The 21,361-nt window shown below is 40.7% G+C and overlaps 2 long non-coding RNA genes across 2 annotated transcripts; one reads left to right on the top strand and one right to left on the bottom strand.

The window, feature by feature from the left end:
• Positions 1 to 2,866: 2,866 nt before the first annotated feature.
• LOC308589050 lies at positions 2,867 to 8,468 on the top strand. Its single transcript, XR_014009065.1, has 3 exons — positions 2,867 to 3,016; positions 4,845 to 4,922; positions 8,300 to 8,468. It is a non-coding gene; the product is annotated as an uncharacterized lncRNA (long non-coding RNA).
• A 4,507-nt stretch (positions 8,469 to 12,975) lies between these two features.
• On the bottom strand, positions 12,976 to 20,031 carry LOC308589043. Its single transcript, XR_014009057.1, has 4 exons — positions 19,828 to 20,031; positions 14,328 to 14,478; positions 13,350 to 13,567; positions 12,976 to 13,209 (listed from the first exon to the last, which is right to left on the bottom strand). It is a non-coding gene; the product is annotated as an uncharacterized lncRNA (long non-coding RNA).
• Between the last annotated feature and the right edge of the window lie 1,330 nt (positions 20,032 to 21,361).

Here is a 21,361-nt window from a genome sequence, read left to right as displayed (position 1 = left end):
TGAGAAGTTGTGGATTCTGCTCCATTGGAGGTTTTAAAGCAGAGATTGGATAGTCATCTGTCATGGATGCTTCAGTTGAGATTCTGGCACTGCCAGGGGTTGGACAGGAAGACCCTCCGGCCCCTTCTAACTCCACAGTTCTGTGATTCTGTGACTGCTAGGGATGGGGGAGGAATTCTATTCAGTTCACATTTAAAGGCTAACCTACAAAATCGGAACATTCTGGAACATTATACAAACCAAAACACAGCCAACCTTCAAAAGTCATGCTTCTCTGAACTCTATAATACAGTTCTCCAGCAAAGTAATGTTTACAGAAACACATATCCTGGAGCAAAGTGTCCATAGAAATGCATATATTAATGAAACTGTAATGCATTATATTAGGGGGAAATGCCCAGGACAAATGTGTACATTTTGGAGAAATTTGCACTAAAATGCTGGTTAATGTTAAATGAGGACTGGCTCAAAGTAAACTTCATGGCTGAGTGGAAAATTGAACCCTGGTTTCCCACGTCCAAGTTCAACACTGTAGCCACACTGTCTCTTCACTAAGTAAAGCATGAAAAAGGATATTGTTTTACTGAAATGGAAATAAGTTCAAGTAAAATACAGTTATGCAGATTTGTTTGTTTTAATGATGTTTACACTCTCCATGCTAATAGAAAAGAAAATGCAGTTAGTGCACAAGTGAATAAATCAACTACTTGTAAAAAAAACCCAGAGATTTTGTTTCTCCTCTCCCAATTACAATTTCAGTTCAAAGTATGATAAGTATAGCAGCATGCTAACACGGATGGGTGCACCACTTTTGTAATCAGCAATGAAACCAAAATGAGATAAGATGGTTCAGGTTTAAATACTCTACCTCCTGAAATAAAAACGAAATGAAATTATGGCACAATAGTTTTCACTTTAAATAATTCTGAAGAATTGATCATATCAAGGAGATGAAGCATGTAACATTAGTCCAAGCAAACAACTGTCTCCAAAGCATTATGTAATTGCTGAAGCTTACGCACATGGCTAGTTCCATTATTTCAGTAATTTACAGAAAAGCACAGAATCAGTGGCGCTGAATTAAAGCATAGATCTATGAATCTGCATATCATAGTCATGTTTTCATCAATTATAGAACTAGGAATTAAGCTAGAGATGCTTAAATAGATGATTGGTTTCTTCTGGACATGACATAAATCTATAGGAGTGGATCATGGTGTTTCATGCCACCCCAATCTCTAAGCAGTGCAAAATCCCAGGGGTTCAGTTTCCTCGAATTGAGGGGTAGCAGAGACTGTGGTGTCTGTGTGACATATGGTTTATTTACACATATATATTAATTTCCCAAGAGGGTCACAGCCTTAGATTCAAGGAGAAATCAGGCATGGCTCTATCTCAGAGGCTTCAGCCTGCAGTCTGCATCCAGCTTCTACCTCACACACCCAACTCTCAACTCTGGCTTTTTTCTTTCTAACTACTAGCAAGTTGAGGGAGTGGGGGGCACCCCTTTGCCACCTCACACAGATGGCTCTTCTTTCTTTAAAAGGTAAAGGGACCCCTGACCATTAGGTCCAGTCGTGACTGACTCTGGGGTTGCGGCACTCATCTCGCTTTATTGGGCAAGGGAGCTGGCGTACAGCTTCCAGGTCATGTGGCCAGCAAGACTAAGCCGCTTCTGGCGAACCAGAGCAGCGCACGGAAACGCCGTTTCCCTTCCCGCCAGAGCGGTACCTATTTATTTACTTGCACTTTGACATGCTTCTTTCTTTACTTCTATTCAAAATGGATCTTGGGTAGCAGTTCTCTGTTTGAGACATTGGGGAGGTACCCCAATTAGAGTACACAAAAATGGACTCAGATCTTTTATGAGATAATTTCGTTATTTGGAAAGGCATTTCTCCTACCACATCTCTGTGAATCGTTGCATGTTATGAACTGCAGTCCCTGAGTCTGGCCTTCATGGCACAGGTTAGCAATTTGTTTCTTCTCTGAATTAATGGGCATATGGCATCCTCCTGCCCTCACAAGATCTGCATCGACTATTGCTGTCTGTTGATGGGTAGTAGTTCTTCAAAATGTCGCACACCATATAACCATTACCGGGGGGGGGATGGTAGCCCCTAATACAGCACTAAAACAGCTGACTCCAGTTCACCACTCTAGAAGTGCTAAATGGGGAGCAATACTTTGGATCCTCTCTTAATTTAGGTTCCTGCTTCCTATCAAGGAAAAGCTGTGTCTTCATTGTGAACTACATTTCATGGCATTTTATTAGCAAGGTCTCCTTGTATTCATTTTGTGTTAAATTACTCTGTCTTCCGACCCCGCTCCTCCAACCACCACCTCATGACTACATTTTATGTCAACGATTAATATACCGAAGGTACTCAGTCTGCTGATTTTATGCTGATATAGCAACAGCTTATGCACTATTTGTGTCTTGCTGTTTGTCACACCTCAGTAATTTTACTAAATGTTCCCGCCATTCTCTTATGTTGTAAAGAATGAGCAGGTTCCATCAATTTACAACCAAAATACTGAACAGAAAGGTGTCTCATAAAACAGCACCAAAGTGGCGCCTGTAAAGATCACGCTCAAGCAACGTAACTGCCAACCAGGGCCATGAAACAGATAATGTGTAGAGCAAGATTGATTCATGAAGCCTGATTTGAAACATCTATCTGAGGCATCTATTGAACAGAATAATTTGGAAGGAAATGACCAGAATGCATGCATGTGCCTAGAATGTATGCTTGCGCACAAGGTGAGCATCAGGAGGATTGAAAACAAGTGGGAGACTGCTGGGTACAAGAATGTGTTTGTTCCTCCCTCAGGCATGTAGCTGGGAGCTGCTTGTACAAAGGGCAAGAACCAGAGGACGAGGGCTAAAGTGGGTCATCGCTGAGCTGATCAATTTCCATCTTCTGCAAACAATGGCAGCATCCTTGCAGTTATTGACAGAAAGGTAATTATCACTAACCTCAGAACTTTGCAGTGAGTGTTCGTATTGCCCCAGGTGAGAAATGAAGTGAAAAATCACTCGGTTTAGGGTTTTTACCTTTGGTTGGATTGTTATTCAGCAGACATATCCTTCTGAACATGATTATTGTTTGTTAATTGTTTAAGCATTTTATTGAATTAAACGGTGAGTTGGGTGGGTGATGAAGTGCATGCAAAGATAGTGTGATAGTTGAGAGTTTGTGTATGATAGCATGATTTCTGAATTCTTGCTTTCTGAGGATAGATAGGTAGTCTTCTGATTCTATTTTGATGTATTTATGTTTTAAATAGATTTTTAAAAAATCTTTTCTTTATGTACATTGTCTTGAGAGATGTTATGTAACACATGGGTTATTATTAGCCATGGCAGCAATTTCACTAAATGTGGAATATATATGTGTGTGTGTTGTGTGTTATATATGTTATATATATTTGCTATATTTATATATAAAATCACTTTGCAACCCAAGGTCCTCTAATGTTGGCTCCATCAAGCAGCACCATCTATTTATTTTGTGGCATGGATTAATAAAATGTCCATTGAACCTGAGTTGTATCCAACTGAGTTCTACATAGAATAGACCTAATAAAGTTAATGGATTGTAGTCAACAAAATCATACTCAGAGTAAACCTACTGAAATTAATGAACCTACATTAGTCATGTCTATTAACTTCAGTGTGTCTACGCTGAGTTGAACTAACATTGAATAACACCCAAAGCACCTAAGTTAATTGTGTCCATTAATTTCAGTGGGTCTACTCTAAGTATGGCTAACACTGGGTACAACCCCTTCTATATTTTAAATGCATAATAAACATTTGCATCAGAGTTTTATTGCACCTGCTTTGCCACTTCTGAAAACACAACAAAAACAGCTTGTCATGGAAACAAATGTGTCTTCTGATCAAACCACAAATTCCACTGGCTTATGCCCATCAGCTGTTTGGGCTTCAGCAAACATATAATTCCTAGGAAGTGTGGCCATTCTTTTACAGATTTCTTTTGCGGTGAAATTAATGTATGCCCCAGTGTAACAGCTGTCTTTCATTTATCTGATTTTTATTAAAGCTGAAGTATGCCAGTTCTGATTAACAGACATAAAAATATATATATTCCTTCTCACTTTTTAATTCCATTCTCTTGGAGTGGTCCCCTCTCCTGTAGTACAGCGTAATGTAAAAACACCCAGAAGCTAGTACCCTTAGAACAAAGCCTCTTTGAACATCAGTCAACTCCTATGGTTTGAGATCATGCACTGAAGACAGTCATATATGAAAGGCCAGTCTCCTATGTAATAGGTTTCCTTTGAGACTCAAAACTTTAGTCCTAGTTCATGATGAATGAAAGAGCAAAATTCCACTTTCAAACTAGATTGCCCAGAAGCCTGTTTCTCAGGATCTTTCCAGTGTGTGTCCAACTCTGAATAGACAGAAATAAGAGCCAAATATATCACCAGTGACATTCAAGTAAACCCATGTTAGAGATTAATTCATTTTGTTTAATAGCTGCAGTGCTTGAAATAACATGTAACTCCCAACTATCCTCAAGCACAGTCTATGTAGGAAACTGGTGGATTTTACATATAGTTTTGCCACTTAATCAATAATTTAATTATTTGCAGCTACTCATGAAATTCTCAATCCGTCTCCCAAGTGTAGTGACACCATCCATCATCCTTTTTGTAGACACACTGATTTCTGTCAATTGCCTTGACAAAATGGTTTGTGTAGAGCATGAGCACTGCTGCCCCCTAATAATGTCCTTTTCTTGGAAATTGTGTTGTCATTTATGATTTTACAATGGGGTTTTTTTACAATTACTGAAATCATTTTGATTGATAAGGTACTTGTGGAATGCCCAGGTTGAAGATCAGTCATGAAGAATTTCAGCAGTGACAAAGAGGAAAAACAGGACACCTTGGTAGGTAAAACATTTATCCTTTCTTAACAATGGTAGATCAAGACTTTAATCTTGGAAAATAGTGAGTAGGAAGAGTTAGCTTGCTTTATATGAATTTACTGTATAAAATATTTTGCAAAATCATTAAGTCCAATGAAAGTAAGTCCAATGCAAAGTCAAATACAGAATGGCCAGCGTATTTACAACTTTTTGGTGCATAAATGCTTTTCCTTGTAGACTTCCTCCACCCTCAGTAGAGGTCCCCCCCCCCCAGGTGTATACTAGATGAGGCCAGAGAAATGTTCCACTGCTAAATCTACTGTTCCGCCAGCATAGTGGAGCCTCCTAAAGCCCCTCAGCTAGCATAACTCGAGGATAAGATTGGACTCCAATGTATAGTCTTAAGATTGCAAAATTGTGGCATTTTGAAATGAGCTTTGAAAGGTTTTTAAAACTGAAAATGGCTAGTGCTTCAGGACATGAATCATCCTACAATCCCTAAAGAGGATTTTGTAGCATCTTTAATATGTAAATGATCCATCCAATCTATGTTTGATGCTCTGCGTGTGGCACTCTCTAACAATTACACTGTGAATGCAAGGGCTGGGCAGTTACAGCCCAGATCTGGTTTAGAGCCTGATTGGGAAACCTCAGATTAGGTCTAATCTGAGCGCCAAACCAAATTGGGGACTTGCAGAGCCCTAATCGTCTAGTTTAGGGCTTCCAGCCCAAATTAAACATGCAGTTGGTATCAAGGAAAGAGGGATACAAGGGGGATGCAGGCAAAGACTCTCCCCCTGTGTGTTCAATCAAGGTTCTAAACTGTAACAACATGCAGTTGGCAGGGGGAGGACAGGTAAGAGTCTCTGCCTGTATCTCCTCCTTTCCTCCCCCACCATCAATGACCTGTTTAATTAGGGTTCAAAACATACGCTTGCCACCCCCATTTTGTTAGCCTCAGATCATTCTGTGTGGACCCAGCCTGACCCAAGGTGATCTGGCACTGCCTTAATATGCTCCTAGCAATTCCCAATTGGGCTTTATTCAGTTGGGGATCATGGATTTGTCCAAAGTTGATGCACAGCCATAGCAAATAGCTATGGGAGGAAAAATAAAACAAGCAAACTAGGCAACATGACTGCTGCTAATCAGCACTTAGCTGAGTACAGCAGTATGTAGACATTTGATCTGGGTTGGGGGGGGCGGATATCCAGGAATTTCTTCAGCCAGAGTTGGCAACCCTACCTAGCTGGAAACGGATTTTCAGGATTGTGATGTTTGCTTCCTATTGAGGTGAGTCTTACAAACCTGCCTTGGTTTGTCATCCATGCTGCGCTCTGATAATACTCTTCAGGTGTTCAAAATGATCATTTCATATTGTGAGGTATAGTAGAAAGCTATCATATACAACAGAGTTATGATTCAGCAAAATAATTATTTATTCTTTTCATATCAAATTGTGAATATTGATACTGCAGATTTTTGGGCCTGCAGGCAGCTTAAGACGCTACATGGAATCTCATTTACATTTAAGTCTTGTTCTTGAATATCACTTCACTTTTTATATAATGAGTAGCTGAAAAAAAACTACATTTCTGCCTATGCTTCCCCATGTCTTTTTAGATGCTTTTTCTCTGCCTTATTCATCATGGAATCTAGCAGCATATTTCCCAAGTTTTGAAACTCCTCAAAGGGATGAATAATTGTCAGATGCTTCTCATTATCCATATATTCAACATTTCCAAACTTTCCCAAGACAATTTCATTGTGTAGCACTTGAAGTAAGCTGAAGTTAAAAGTATGCCACGGCAATGATTTCATAATACTACTTGACAATATGAGATAATGTGCACTTTATGTTGCTTATATTCTTCACACAAAATTCCTCTGACATTTCATTCCTGAATGTGTTTGGATGAGCAATACATCCAAGAAACTGAAAGTAAGTGAAGGGTACTGTTAAGACTGGCAAAATATACACACACACCACAACCCAGAGACAGCTCAGTCGGTAGAGCATGAGGCTCTTAATTTCAGGGTTCTGGGTTTGAGCCCCACATTGGGCAAAAAGATTCAGGAGGAGGTTGGACTAGATGACCCTTGTGGTCCTTTCCAATGGTGATTCTAAAGTGACTGTGGATGGCATTTATCATCTTCTAAAGCACCATGGTGTTTCTTCTCTCTGCTCTACTCCCAACAGTCATTCCTCCTCTGGCCATTGCTATGGACACACAACCTGTCTGTCTGTCTCTAGCCTCTGCGGTCATCTGCAAGGGATTCCCACAGGGTGGGGCTGATGTTGTCAGCCTTCCTGTCATGCTTGCGGACATCTTTGTATCCCAGAGTCAGTCTGCCAATGGGCCTGGTGCCTGAAACCAGCTCCCTGTAGAATCTTCCATTCTGTGGACACAACCAAGCCAGTGTAGATGTCACTGAGACAGGAGTGTGAAGACTTGGACTGGAGAGAGCACATGTTTGTTTGGAATTCTGTTCTGTCATGTGATACCCAAAATCCTCCTGACGCAGCCCATGTGGAAGACGTTGAGGCCCTCACTCTTGACGGTTGTAAGTTGCCCGCGACTCACTTCCATAAAGCAGTGTGCTCAGCATGCAAGCCTGGTAGACCATCTTGGTACATGCACACATTCACCACAAGTAGGATGTGGTTCGTGACTGTAGCCACCACTGAGTGTAATGGAAAAATTAATTAGGAAACTAGTATAGAAAGAATGATGGTGAAAGCAAAAAATAGATGTCGCAGCAGCAGACAGCTAAACCACACATTGCTGATGGCAATCAAAATAACACATGTGGATTGAGACTATTCAGCATTTATAGTGTTTTTTATTCCAAGCCTGCCAGCAGTCACATCAATGAAGGCAACCACATCATCGGTGCAGGCATTCTTTCCCTGCTTGCACTAACAGAAATGTTATCTATAGAATATCTTGCATTTTGTACCAAATGTAGCATATGGTACCATACAAAGTTATTTAAATACTGTGAGATGAAGTGTCAGTTAAGAGAGACTGACGGGTGAATACATCTGTCAATGTCAGTGTTTCTCCAGAACTCAAAGACTTAAACAAACTTTTTAAAATACATTTTAAAATAACTGCAGGCTTAATTTTCTTGTTTGTGCTGTTCCTTAAAAAAACCAGACTTATGAAATCTTGGGTTGTTGTTTTTTTTAAAACAGATATACTGGTGTTCTTGTTTGCTTTTGGATGATCTCTTCAGTGATTTAATTTTAACCATTTACTGTTTACAACTTCATAGGTGTTTCCATGGTAACAAGCTATGGTGCTATTAACATATAAATGGAACATCCCAGATGTATCAGGGCATATACAGATCAAATTAATAAGTACATTTATATTCCCACCTTTCTTCCACAGTTGAACTCAAGACAAGCATAGTTGACATTCCCAGGAGGTCTCTCATCTCAGCCCAGACCAGACACAGGCCTGCTTAGCTTCAGCATTATGTGTCCTCAGACTGGGATCATGAACTGTGAGTAGGTATTTTTCTTTGAAAAGGGAATCAAGACACCATTGCTCTCATTAGTGAATACAGTGGTGCCTCGCAAGACGAAATTAATTTGTTCCGCGAGTTTTCTCGTCTTGCGATTTTTTTCGTCTTGCGAAGCACGGTGTCGGGAAAGTTTTGGAAAAGCTTCAAAAATCACCAAAGTCTTTAAAAACCTCAAAAAAGGCTACCACACCGCGTTCTATGAGTTGCTCCTCGAAGTCAAGTCGCAACTGTATTAACGGTGTTAAGAAAAAGGAAACAAACTTGCAAGACGTTTCCGTCTTGCGAAGGAAGCCCATAGGGAAAATCGTCTTGCGAAGCAACTCAAAAAACCAAAAACCCTTTCGTCTAGCGAGTTTTTTGTCTTGCGAGGCATTCATCTTGCGAGGTACCACTGTATTTGGATACTGTATTGGTTCTACCTTCTTTATTTATTTTTTTTTAAAACCCTCAAATGTGAGCATTAATTTTATCATTTAAAATCAGTGTAAGAACTCTCCATTTGAGCCACCTTTAGTTATGTAGGCTTGCATTTAGGCATTTGTGTTGTGGGGATAAATTTATAGATGTTTCATGGTGTTAAACTGAATTTTGTATGTACTATTAATTGGAAGTTCTCAATTATATATATTAATCTGTATTTGGTCCATGTCATTTGCATAAGCTTACTTGAAAATCTACCAACTTGTTTCTGCTGGGATGGATCACATATAAATATGTATCTTATGCAAACATTTATGCAGAATTTCTCCCTCAAACTATGCATTTCTAAACAGAGGCAGAACTATGTTACAGCATTCAGAAAAATACAATGAATAGCTGTGTACTGACCTTCACATTAGTCCAAGAGGTACAGATCAGGTCAGTTCAGTTCCGCTAACCCAGAAATAGTACCTTGGGCTAAAAACTTTGCTTCTGCCGTGTGGCAGCGGCGCAGCACCTAAAGTGGTGCTTCAGGTTAAGAACAGTTTCCGGTTAAGAATGGACCTCCAGAACGAATTAAGTTCTTAACCCGAGGTACCACTATAGTCACCTTTGACTGGACTTAACTGTCCAGGGGTTCTTTACCTTAACTTTACCATTATATAGATAGTGCTTTGCACCTTCATAACATTTTTTTATTATTTTTTGAGTCTGTGAAGCTTATAAAGTATATGTTTTCCTTTTTATGCTTTCCTTTTGTTTCAGCTTTAGTAGCAGAGAAAAAGGTTGCTATCTGCAAACAGGATGTTAGCAATTTAAGCCTTATGCTTTGGAAGTGCAAGATGCTTGACTTAAATTAAACTGTCACTGACAGCATACGATTTCAATTCAAAGTGATGCCCAAACATTGGGATCAAGTTGACCTGTAGAGCTGTTTGGCAGATTTTTCTTTATAGCATAGGTTTTCACTTGGAGTGTCCTCTGTTAAGTAGACATCCTATTTTTGAGAGCTGTTAGGGCTGTGATTGTGAGTGCAAACCTTAGGGATGTATCAGGAGAAATAATATCTATATGTAATTATGCTCATGATATTGCTTGATGCACATCTAAGGGGTGATCAGATGTTATGATTATGGACACAGAAGGAAGTAGCATGGTAGAATAAAGCAGATGGTTGTATGCACAGCACTCTTAATATCACTTTACCATTTGTGACCAGGAAACTGTGGCCAGTAATTGGAAGATAGACAAAAATGCCTCACACCTGGCAGCCACCTGACTGCAGCATTTGTACCAGTTGCAGGTTTTGGACACTTTTCAAGCATAGCCTAGTAATGTGGTTCTTTGGATCCAACCCATTATTCGTATATTTAGATGTACAATTGGTTTTATCTTTTCCAGAATGGAATCAAATACAATGAAATGGTGAACATTTTGAAGAAAGGAATCCATTTGTCTTCTAATGCCATTCTTTGTAATAATAATATGAGACATCATTTAGTCATTTATAGAAATAGAATGATGGTTTTTTTAAAGTGAAAAGTTTGAACTGATTTATGAGCCTTTAAATAGAAGTGTGAGTAGGAGGACAAGCTACAGGGGTAAGGAGAAAGAGAGGAATATGAAATAATCCTCTTTTATATCAAGCACACATTTTGAGTGGAACTTTGCCTGAGCTGTGAACTCAGCTGGGCACACTTAGCTGAAAAGTATTAAAAAGCGTATTGTTTCTTGCTCACTTGTTAATTAATTGAAACATCTGTTACCCTGGTTGTATATGCTTAATCACTGGTGTCCATGGAATTAGAAACCTACCCTTACATTCCATTTTTTAGAGTTCCCCATGGCTTTCTGTGGCTATTAGGGGTGTGCATTTGGTTCATACAAGTCCCAAACTGAAGGAGGTTGCTTCAGAGGTATCCAGGGTCTTCCCAAAGCTTTTGGATTGATTTTGCAAAAAAGAGATATATTGCTGCACACCACCTCAAGTGCTTAACCAGTGTTTGGGTTCCTTGAAAGGAAGGACAACAGAGAGTGTGATATTAATGATATATAATTTAATTACACATATATACAACCTGTGCCTATGATCACAGACTAGAATCAGGGTTGGAAGGCACCCCAAGGGTCATCTAGTCCAACCCCTTGCAATGCAGGAATCTCAGCTAATGCACTGTGTGTGCGTGCACACATGCACCATCTAGTCCAGGATATTGTCACAGTGGCCAACCAATTGCCTTTGGGAAGTCTGCAAGCAGCACTGGGGGGAGAGCAGGACTCCTCGCACCTGCAATTCCCGGCAACTGGTATTCAGAGGCATACTGCTTCTGACATTGCAGGTGGAACATAGCCGGTGGAGGTAGAATATAGCCAGGACTTTGTCCTCCCTTCACTTCTGGGAGGATGCAAACCATTCTGCAGAGGGAGGGCACCTGCTATAAATATTGAAAAGGTTTTCTTGCACATAATGAAACTCACTTGGGAGGCCGTTCCCTCAGGGGCCGCTTTAATGTGGATGATCCCACTTCAGTTTGTAGCATCTTCATTCAAGCATTTCAGGTAGCAGGGCTAGGAAACACCTGTCTCTGGACTCTTGGCAGAAAGCTGTTGCCAATGTGATGTAATAGTACTGTACCAGATGGGCCAAAGGGCTGACACAGCATAAGCCATCTTCACAGGTTCATATACTGCAGCAGCAACTGCCTGATTGTGTGTGTGCACCTTGCCCTTCTCTGTGCCCTAAAGAATGGAAGGAAGAAAGCAGCATGGAATTATGTGACATTTAAGAGGAGAGCAGAAAGAAGCTGAAATTTCTGAGTGGGTTTCCCTCAATTCTGTCTCCTTCCCTTGCCTTTCTTGACACTATGTAGGATTGTCTAACAATCTAAGGAATTGACAGCAGGAGATGAGAGAACTAAAGTGTATCTATTAATAAAAATGTGGAGGTGTGGCTGACTCAGATCTCTCCACTGCAGAGAGATGTGCACAGGCACGCGCACACACACACACACACACACACACACACACACACAGAGAGCAGCTGAGGATCCCAAATCTATGACAACAAACTATTCTGTATGAACAGCCGCCAGTGATATTACCTTTTCACCCCCCCCCCACCCAAGCTATCATGCTAGTCTGCATATTGTCTCTCTCATCATCTGACTTGGTGTATCACATATCTATGGTAAGCTGCCAGTCCCATATTCCTCTTCACTGTGTGTGTGTGTGCGCACACACACACACACCCCATCAGCCGGATCTTGGGAAAGGCTGACATGCTTACCAATACAAAGTGCAGCACTGGAGGCTCAATATAATGCATATTTATTTGGAAGTATCTCCACCTGCATTCAGTGGGGCTTACCCCAGGTGACTGCACCAGCCTCACAACACTATTCACATAATCTATGAGGAAGCCAATATAGCAGCACCAGATAATATTCATATCTCGTCTGCCTCATCTGAAACAATAATCTTTATATCATAACGTCAACTCCTCCTGCATGCTTTTATCTCATTGGCCAGATATCCCACATCATAGGTCCATGGAGTTGGAAGGGACCTCAAAAGTCCCCCACCTATGCTGGAAATCTATTGCCAAAGGCCCATATTATCCAGCATTCTGTTTTCACAGCAACCAACCAGTTGCCTATGGAGCAGAGTGCAAACTCCAAGAAAGGAAAGACCACTATTTTCCAAGGCCATCTGCTCCAGCATTCTAGCATGGGAAGCTGTTTCCAGTGTTCAGTCAAAACACCCTCTCTCAAAATTTAAACCCATTGAAACAACAGAAAAAAGTTTGGTCCATCAGTGTGACAGCCCTTTAAATACAGTGGTACCTTGGGTAACAGGCGCTTCAGGTTACAGACTCCGCTAACCCAGAAATAGTGCTTCAGGTTAAGAACGGACCTCCGGAATGAATTAAATATAGTGGTACCTCAGGTTAAGTACTTACTTCGTTCTGGAGGTCTGTTCTTAACCTGAAACTGTTCTTAACCTGAAGCACCACTTTAGCTAATGGGGCCTCCTGCTGCTGCCGCACCCCTGGAGCCCAATTTCTGTTCTCATCCTGAAGCACTATTTCTGGGTTAGCGGAGGGTGTAACCTGAAGCGTATGTAACCTGAAGAGTATGTAACCCGAGGTACCACTGTACTTAACCTGAGGTACCACTGTAAATGGAAATATCATCTCATAATTATTTCTTCTCTAGGCTAAACATACCAACCCCTTAAGCCTTTCCTCCTAGGACTTGGCCTCCAGGCCACACACCATCTTCACTACCCTTCTGTGCAGATGCTCCATTTTGTCTATATCCCTCTTAAACGATGGTGTTGTTTAGCTTGCAGTCTGCTAAAACACATAAAAAACATTTAGTTACTCCTACCAAGCCAACTATCACCAGATAAGTGACCATTCATAAAACACCTTTGCTACAAAATATGGATTTATCAATGGGCAAACCCATGCTCTGCAGCATGCAGCATGAGTACCTGTATAGTAGAATGGGGGGAGCAATCCAGAATGATACACGGAATGTTGCCTCCTCTCTGTCTTCTCTAGCACCTCCGACATCATGTGATCAGCAAATTCAACCTTGATGATCCTATACTTCCCGGACACATGTGTTTGGTTGCATGTATCAGACAAATTCCACAGGAGCTCCCTCTAAGCAAAATCTTCAGGAAGACAAGATGAAAGCTGGCCATATCTGCACATAATTGTATAGATGCATATTGGTTGGCAAGTATCTATTTCTATAGCAAATCAAAATGTTTATGGTATCCTCTATTTATAATTCATAAAGTGGAGAAAAAAAGCCTCTCAGCATCAAATATTTATGATGAACTGTTCAACCAGAACTACATACAAGTCTCTTTTGCATATTGTATTTTCAGCACAGTTGTAACACTGATATTATAGCCATTTCACTCCAAATCCTAATAATAGTGTGATGTACTTCTTCATCAGAACTATGCACACAAAACCAGGCTTTTAATAAGATTTAAACTAAACATGGTGATACACATAAAGTTTCCCCCCTTGCTTTTTTGTTTTGTGAAGTGCAGCCAGAATAACTAAAAACTAAAGTGGAAGACAGACATGATTTTATTTTGAAGTCTTTACACTTCTACCTTTTATATTTACCCCTACAGAGTAAATTTCAACTGAGGGAGCTGGACTTATTGGGGAAAATAGAAAAGGGAGAAAGGGCCAAGACATCCCATCGCTTTCTCCACACACCAGTTTCCTGCTTTCCCCTTTTTCTTTTCTTTTTTTGCAACACCAGTAACTCTGCTATGTAGAAAGGAAAGATATCCCAGACAAACTGCACATGACCGAGCATTTTATGGGGCTAAGTGCTTGTAACCATAGATACTAGTACAGCCAACACACACCAGATCATGTTGTTTCCATTGGAGTGATGGAAAAGTGAATTGATTTAAAATATATATATATCTGTTACATACCAATACTGGGGCTCTATTTGAATCACATTACCCATTTAACTTACATCAGCTGAGTTTCATTTCTAGCTCTATATCTTTCTGCTTTGCTTTTCTTCTGAGTCGTGGTGCTTCCCCAAGTAGTCTCCCTCAGTCAAATAGTCAAAAAGCACTCCTAAATCAGGAAAGATGTTTTGAGCACAATCTTATATTTGTTTTCTGCTTCCTGAGGGGGTGCAGGATTTGACAGAAGCCCCATTACTCCAGTGGAACTTGAAATACACACCAGCGTGAAATATATTCCTGGTGGAACAGGGTATGTCCTGAAAGGCCTTCCCACTCGTTATCTAGGGACTAGGGGCTGAAGACCTTTCCCCGGTAGGCTGGCTATAGATACACAGGGAGCGTTGTGTGAGACAGAGTATGTTCCTCTCTTTGAGAGTTCATGTTCACCCTCTAAGGGAGTGGAATATGGGCATCAGGGCTGGCACCCAGTTCTTGCTTAGCGAGCCCTGGCAGAGTTTCAAAGGACACTGGAGTCACACCTGCCTTTTGAGGCTGTATTTGCTGGCTGTGTGGTTTTTGTTTCCCCTCCCCAGCAGAAAACATCAGGTACAGCTGCCATACATCTGGCAGAGCAGAGGTGTTTCTCTCCCTCCACTCCTGATATAACTGGTGTGCAGAATTACTCTAAGAGAAAGATGCACTTTCAGCAAAATCTTACAAATAAAATACAGTGGAATATGTGGTACTGCTAAATTTCCCAAGAATCAATAGTTTACATTAAACAGCGATTTGCATGTACAAAAAAGTTTTGTAAAATAATTCATATTCCACTCAGTCAGTCATCTTTCCAGTTGTAGAGAACTTTAAAGAGGGTGGATATGTTGAATTTAGCTGTGATCTTAAAGTGCTCCATCACCACAAGCCAATAAAATAGGAGCAGCACAATGCTTTGAAGAATGTTGAATAAGGGAATATGTTCCAGGACTAAAATTGCTTGTACTTGAGTCTCATTAAAGTTGATGGAACATAAGAATACAGCTAAATGCTTAACTGTATTGCTGAAGTACATTGGAACATTGATTACTATGTATTTAGTTAGTGATTTTTTCTCAGCTTTTCTTTAAAAAATCAAGTCAGTTGAACTTAGAAAGCTGTTTTACACACACACACACACACACACACACACACACACGAGGGTGAAAGAGGAGAGTGCAAAATATTGTCTGAAGCTCAACATCAAAAAAACGAAGATCATGGCTACTGGTCCCATCACCTCCTGGAAAATAGAAGGGGAAGAAATGGAGGCAGTGAGAGATTTTACTTTCTTGGGCTCCATGATCACTGCAGATGGTGACAGCAGTCACAAAATTAAAAGATTTCTGCTTCTTGGGAGAAAAACAGTGACAAACCTGGACAGCATCTTAAAAAGCAGAGACATCACCTTGCCAACAAAGGTCCGTATAGTTAAAGCCATGGTTTTCCCAGTAGTGATGTATGGAAGTGAGAGCTGGACCATAAAGAAGGCTGATCGCCGAAGAATTGATGCTTTTGAATTATGGTGCTGGAGGAGACTCTTGAGAGTCCCATGGACTGCAAAAAGATCAAACCTATCCATTCTGAAGGAAATCAGCCCTGAGTGCTCACTGGAAGGACAGATCCTGAAGCTGAGGCTCCAATACTTTGGCCACCCCATGAGATGAGAAGACTCCCTGGAAAAGACCCTGGTGTTGGTAAAGATGGAGGGCACAAGGAGAAGGGGACGACAGAGGACGAGATGGTTGGACAGTGTTCTCGAAGCTACAAACATGAGTCTGACCAAACTGCGGGAGGCAGTGGAAGACAGGAGTGCCTGGTGTGCTCTGCTCCATGGGGTCACAAAGAGTCGGACATGACTAAACAACAACAAATATATATATATATATATATATATATATATATATATATATATATACACACACACACACACACACCCCTAAGATTCTAAAATCTAAATAAATTAAAATGTTCCCACTCATGCAGTGGAATCTCCCCTTCCCCCCCCAAAAGAAAATCTGTTGTAGGGCTTCCCCCAATCCTCCGGAACAGATTTTGTGGGAGCATACAGAGGAGAGAAAGTTCAGTTTAACAAGTAGAAGCTATTCTGTGAACAAAATAACTTCATTGGATTCAACCCGCAAACAAAAGTTTGAACATCAGTCAAAATCTTTCTAGAAGACAAACATCTGTCCTTGCCTCTTGAAGACCAAAACTTGAGAGTCTATCACTGGAGGTCATTCTTCTTGTCCTAAATGAAATTATGAGGCAGAGGTTTTATACAGGGAGAAACATTCCAAAAGATAGGTTGAACTGAGAGATGTTCCAGATCCAAACAAGTTACCATAAATATATTTCTATAGCAGATGTATTACTTCACTCTTCCACTAGCCAGAGGTTCAAAAGCACCATCTTGCACCTAAGATTGAGGGGGCCCAGCACGCATCTCAAATGTGTGACATCATGCACATGGCGTGTGTGTGTGATATCATGCATGCGGTATGTGGCGCTTGCACAATACTGCATCATCGGGAGGAGGCAGAGCGTGGAGCCCGGCACAGTGCAGCTTCCTCTGTCATGCTAAGGAGGAGCCAGCCACTGAATCTTGCCGCGCTTGGCTCCACGCACAGACTCCTCAAGACTGAGGGGGGCAAAGACACCTCTGCTCCTAGGAATTGGCGTGCTTGCACAAGCTAAGGATTCCCAGATCAAATGCTAATTTTGTATGCCTTTATGTCAGGGGCACTTTATTGCACTGTGTTCTTAAGACGTGAACCTTGCTTCTCTTAAAACTATACTTCCAAAAGTGGTAATGGAATCTTTTTGAGTAAGATAGTTCTGTAAGATATAAATGATGCTTTTTCACGAGAAAACTCCTTTGGGATGAATGAGACGTACTCATGTGTAAGTGTGTGCAGCCAGCTAAATCAGAGTTTATTGGTAAGCGTCAGCAATTATGAGGCCCTAATTCCTGTATTAGTCAATAAGTCTCCTGCGGGGCAATCTAATTAGCTCAAACTGCTATGATGAAATCATATAACACATACTGTAACTTGACTTCTTTATGAACAAAAATACCAAAAGAAGGAAATCACTATGTAATATTTTACATTAAAATCATCTAGTGTTCGTTTGCTTGCACTATAAATTTTAGCATAAGCTTACAATCTTGACTTTATTAATATACTTTAAGCATTTTAAATGTAGGCACAGTACCTCTTGGAAGCTGCTTTCTGGTGGCTTCCAATTTTCCCCAGAATGTACTGGAATGATATATCCTAGGTATTCAGGGGAGAAAAGAGACAGCCACCTAGGGGACTTTCACTGCCACTGTCAGAATGTAGTTACAGGAAGGTAGCCGTGTTGGTCTGCCATAGTCGAAACAAAATAAAAAAATTCCTTCCAGTAGCACCTTAGAGACCAACTAAGTTTCCTATTATCTTTTGTGTGCATGCACACTTCTTCAGATAAGAAGTATCTGAAGAAGTGTGCATGCACACGAAAGCTCATACCAATAACAAACTTAGTTGGTCTCTAAGGTGCTACTGGAAGGAATTTTTTTATTTTGTTTCGACTGTCAGAATGGTTGGCAAAATAAAAGAAGAGTAACATGCACTGACTTAATGACTGAAACTCCCACCTCAAAAAACATTTTTGCAATTGCTGCCCTTGAGAAAACAAACAAAACACCAAACTTAGCCTCTAATTTTCTATCTGCAAATGGTGTAGCATTTATGAAATAGTTGCATCACTATCATTCAATAACAGTTTGTTATCTGCCTCGCTCCTATTCCCTCCCCTCACTTTGGTAATTTAAAACAGGCCCATTCCTCATGCAGTCCATCCAAGCAGTGGCATCTATTTACTAGTCCTGTGGTTCTCTAGATGGACTAAAGCATGAAATGGTAAGGACTGGGCCTCTGAGGACCTTAGAAACAGGGAGTGTTTTTTGCTTGGTGTACATAACAAAATGCATTCTGTGTGTGTGTGTGTGTGAGAGAGAGAGAGTGAGAGAGAGAGAGAGAGACAGAGACAGAGAGAGAGAGAGAGAGAGGAGAGAGAGAGAGAGAGAGAGAGAGAGAGAGAGAGAGAGAGAGAGAGAGAGAGAGAGAGACTGCAATCATTTGCACTCAGTTCAACAGGACATATTCCCAGATAAATGTGTGCAGGACTGTAGCCGCAGACACACAACAAACATCACAGCAACCAGAGCTTCTGGCATGGGAGGAGGCAGCCTAGAGCTTTCCTGTTTCTTTTCCCTCCCAAATCCCAATTGTCAGGACTTTAAACAATTGCTGCATCCTTTCTTAGAGAACAAATATCACCCCTGATAAGATGATGTTTAAAGCTGCTCACGGACACATCCCCTGTCATACAACAATCCTGCTTTTGTCCCAGTTTGACTTCTTCCTTGACCAATTAAATCCAGCAGGATTCATAGCCTCTCATCAATCCTTCCCAGAGACTATTTTTCACAAGCTATCCTAACTCCCCTAAAACAACAATTTAATGGGCCCAACATCCCTCAAGATGTTGCTGATTTATTGAAGACCAGATATTTTACCAAGGTCAATTTTTCCAAGACAGATGAAAAGCACCAGGGAAACTGCTCATGTTTTAGCTCTTGGTGAAGCAACGGCAACAGTTAACCCACAGCATTAAGTCAACCCACCAGTAGCTCCACTGGTTTCCAAGCAACTGAAGATGACTCATCTTTGTCCCCATAACACCAGGTCTGAGCCTCCAAGCCCAAGCACTCAAGGAAACATAGCTGCAAGCAAAAACAACCAACAATACTAATCGGAAATAGGATGAGGCCTGCTCCTTTCCCTACACTCCTTTGCCTTGTCTTCTGCCAACATTCCTCAGGTGAAAATAGAGACATTCTATTCTACATCAATATCACTTCTTAAGCATTTCCTCCTGATGAAGTACAAAAGTTATTAGAGGAAACACACAAAACTGCAGTATTTTTAGCACAGAAAACCCAAAATCAATAAATATAACTGTGCGTATGTGCACACACACACACACACACACACACAATATTAACAATAAATACAACATTATAAAATATTATTATAAAATAAAAAAATAAATACAACATGGGTGAAAAATCTTCCTTGCAAAAAAAGAACAACAATAGTAAGCAATTGCTCTTCAGTGCTATTGCTTCCAATTTCAACTGGAGTTTTTAAAGAACAAAACTGTCTATGGAACTCTTGGAGAACATTGATGCTACTACTGAAGGTTATAACGTTAGCACAGACAATCTCCATTTCAACATAAGTTTGTTGAGGTTTGTGCTATTCTTGCCATCAAATCTCTGTATATAGCAAGGTAATCACTTTCTTTTGGTTCAAAAATTGTCAGGATTGGCACAAATTCAAATGGCAAAGCCTACCCATCCACTCCACACACCCAAACATGGAGCTTCAGAGAGAAGGGCAAGTTTCTTGCATTTCCTTCTGACACCAAATCACACCTGTTAAGAGTCCAGCGGCATATTCAGGGTATTCTGTCAGAGGTGTCTAGGTGGAAGTCTCTGTCAAGAAGCCAAGCATGGGGCAAATGGGTCATAGAGCTTCCAGTGGGGACCTTAGGATGGCCACCTCAGTAGATTGGTGTCTTGGGAGAGACCATATTCCTTGGCACAACGCTGAAGCTTCTTCAGCCCTCTGGCAGGAGGCTGAAATGAATATACACCCAAATGCCTGAGCCAAAATTCCACCTGAACCCGTAAACAATAAAATGGTTGCCATTTCTAGACCACATTGTTGTCTGCTTGAATTTGTTCATACCACCTTAACTATAGCCAATGCACAGGGAGTGTGGTTCTCTGACTTGGACCACCATTAGTTACTACCTCCAAGACTCTCACTGGTGTCTCACATCCTCATGACACTCAATTCCTACAAACCTGACATAGGAAGGTTGTAAAGGTTCCAGTTTCTTTTTCTTGAACTTGCCATTCCAAACAAATTATTTTCAATAAATTCTTTACAGTTAATCAAAAGATATATTATTGTTTCTAAACTGAAACCTCAGGATTTATTTATTCACTTATTTAAAGCATTTTTATTCCGCTCTTTGATATGTCCTTTGATATGTTTCTTTTTTGTTCCAGTTCTGTTAGTGCACACTAGCTGAGTTCTCTATTAGAGGGTGCATACTTAAACACACTTATGCACATACATTGTGTGTGCCTGTCTGCTATGATTATGTGTGGACAAACTTTAAAATGCACCCAGGAAAATTAGAGTCTAAAGGAAACTGAAATAAACCCAACCTTGGGGTCGGGGAGCTTCTTATTGTAAAATGGAAGATAATTTATATGTTAATTGCAGCAACAGAATTTTGATAAATTTGCTTCTAACAGACAACTCCAGAATAATGAAGTGCTAATGAAAACATTTGAAATTCTTCTAAAATAAAAGGCTAGAGAATTAAGTTTAACTAAAGAGACTGGAGGAAAGAATGAAGAAAAAGGAATTACCCATGTAGAAAAGAGCAGCATTGCAATCATTAGAATATTAAGCAGGAGTCACACTCTATACATTGTTTCTTCTTCTTATATTGTTGTCATTGAATTTACAACTACGAGGCTTTATTTTGTACTTAAGACATGGCATACAACGTCAATATTCATTTTAAGAAAACAATGGGGCATGAATGCAGGAATATAATGGATTCGAAGATGTTAATTAAAGCAAGTTCACAGAAGGAATGTTTCCTATCCCTTCCATTGCCCACTAGCCCCCTTCTCCCCCCCCCCCACCTTGCATTGGTCAGAAGGTCCCTTGACTACCCTAGGCTTGCCATGCGTCCAGAAAATACATGCCATGAAATCGGATGCCTAAAATGGTGTCGGGGGGGGGGGTTGAATTTTAAGGGATGTCCAGAATTTCCCATACGTATTTTCCGCTGAGCAGCAGAAGGAATGTCCCTCCTTACGTGGGAGACCCAAAGCGCCCTTCCAAGCACAGCAGCCCTAACTGAGGAGGAGGGGGGCACAGAGG

This window comes from Podarcis bocagei, assembly GCF_964188305.1.
Source record: "Podarcis bocagei genome assembly, chromosome: 6".
Classification (NCBI taxonomy): domain Eukaryota; kingdom Metazoa; phylum Chordata; class Lepidosauria; order Squamata; family Lacertidae; genus Podarcis; species Podarcis bocagei.
Note: the sequence above shows the minus strand (reverse complement) of the source record. Positions and strands in the feature narration are given on the sequence as shown.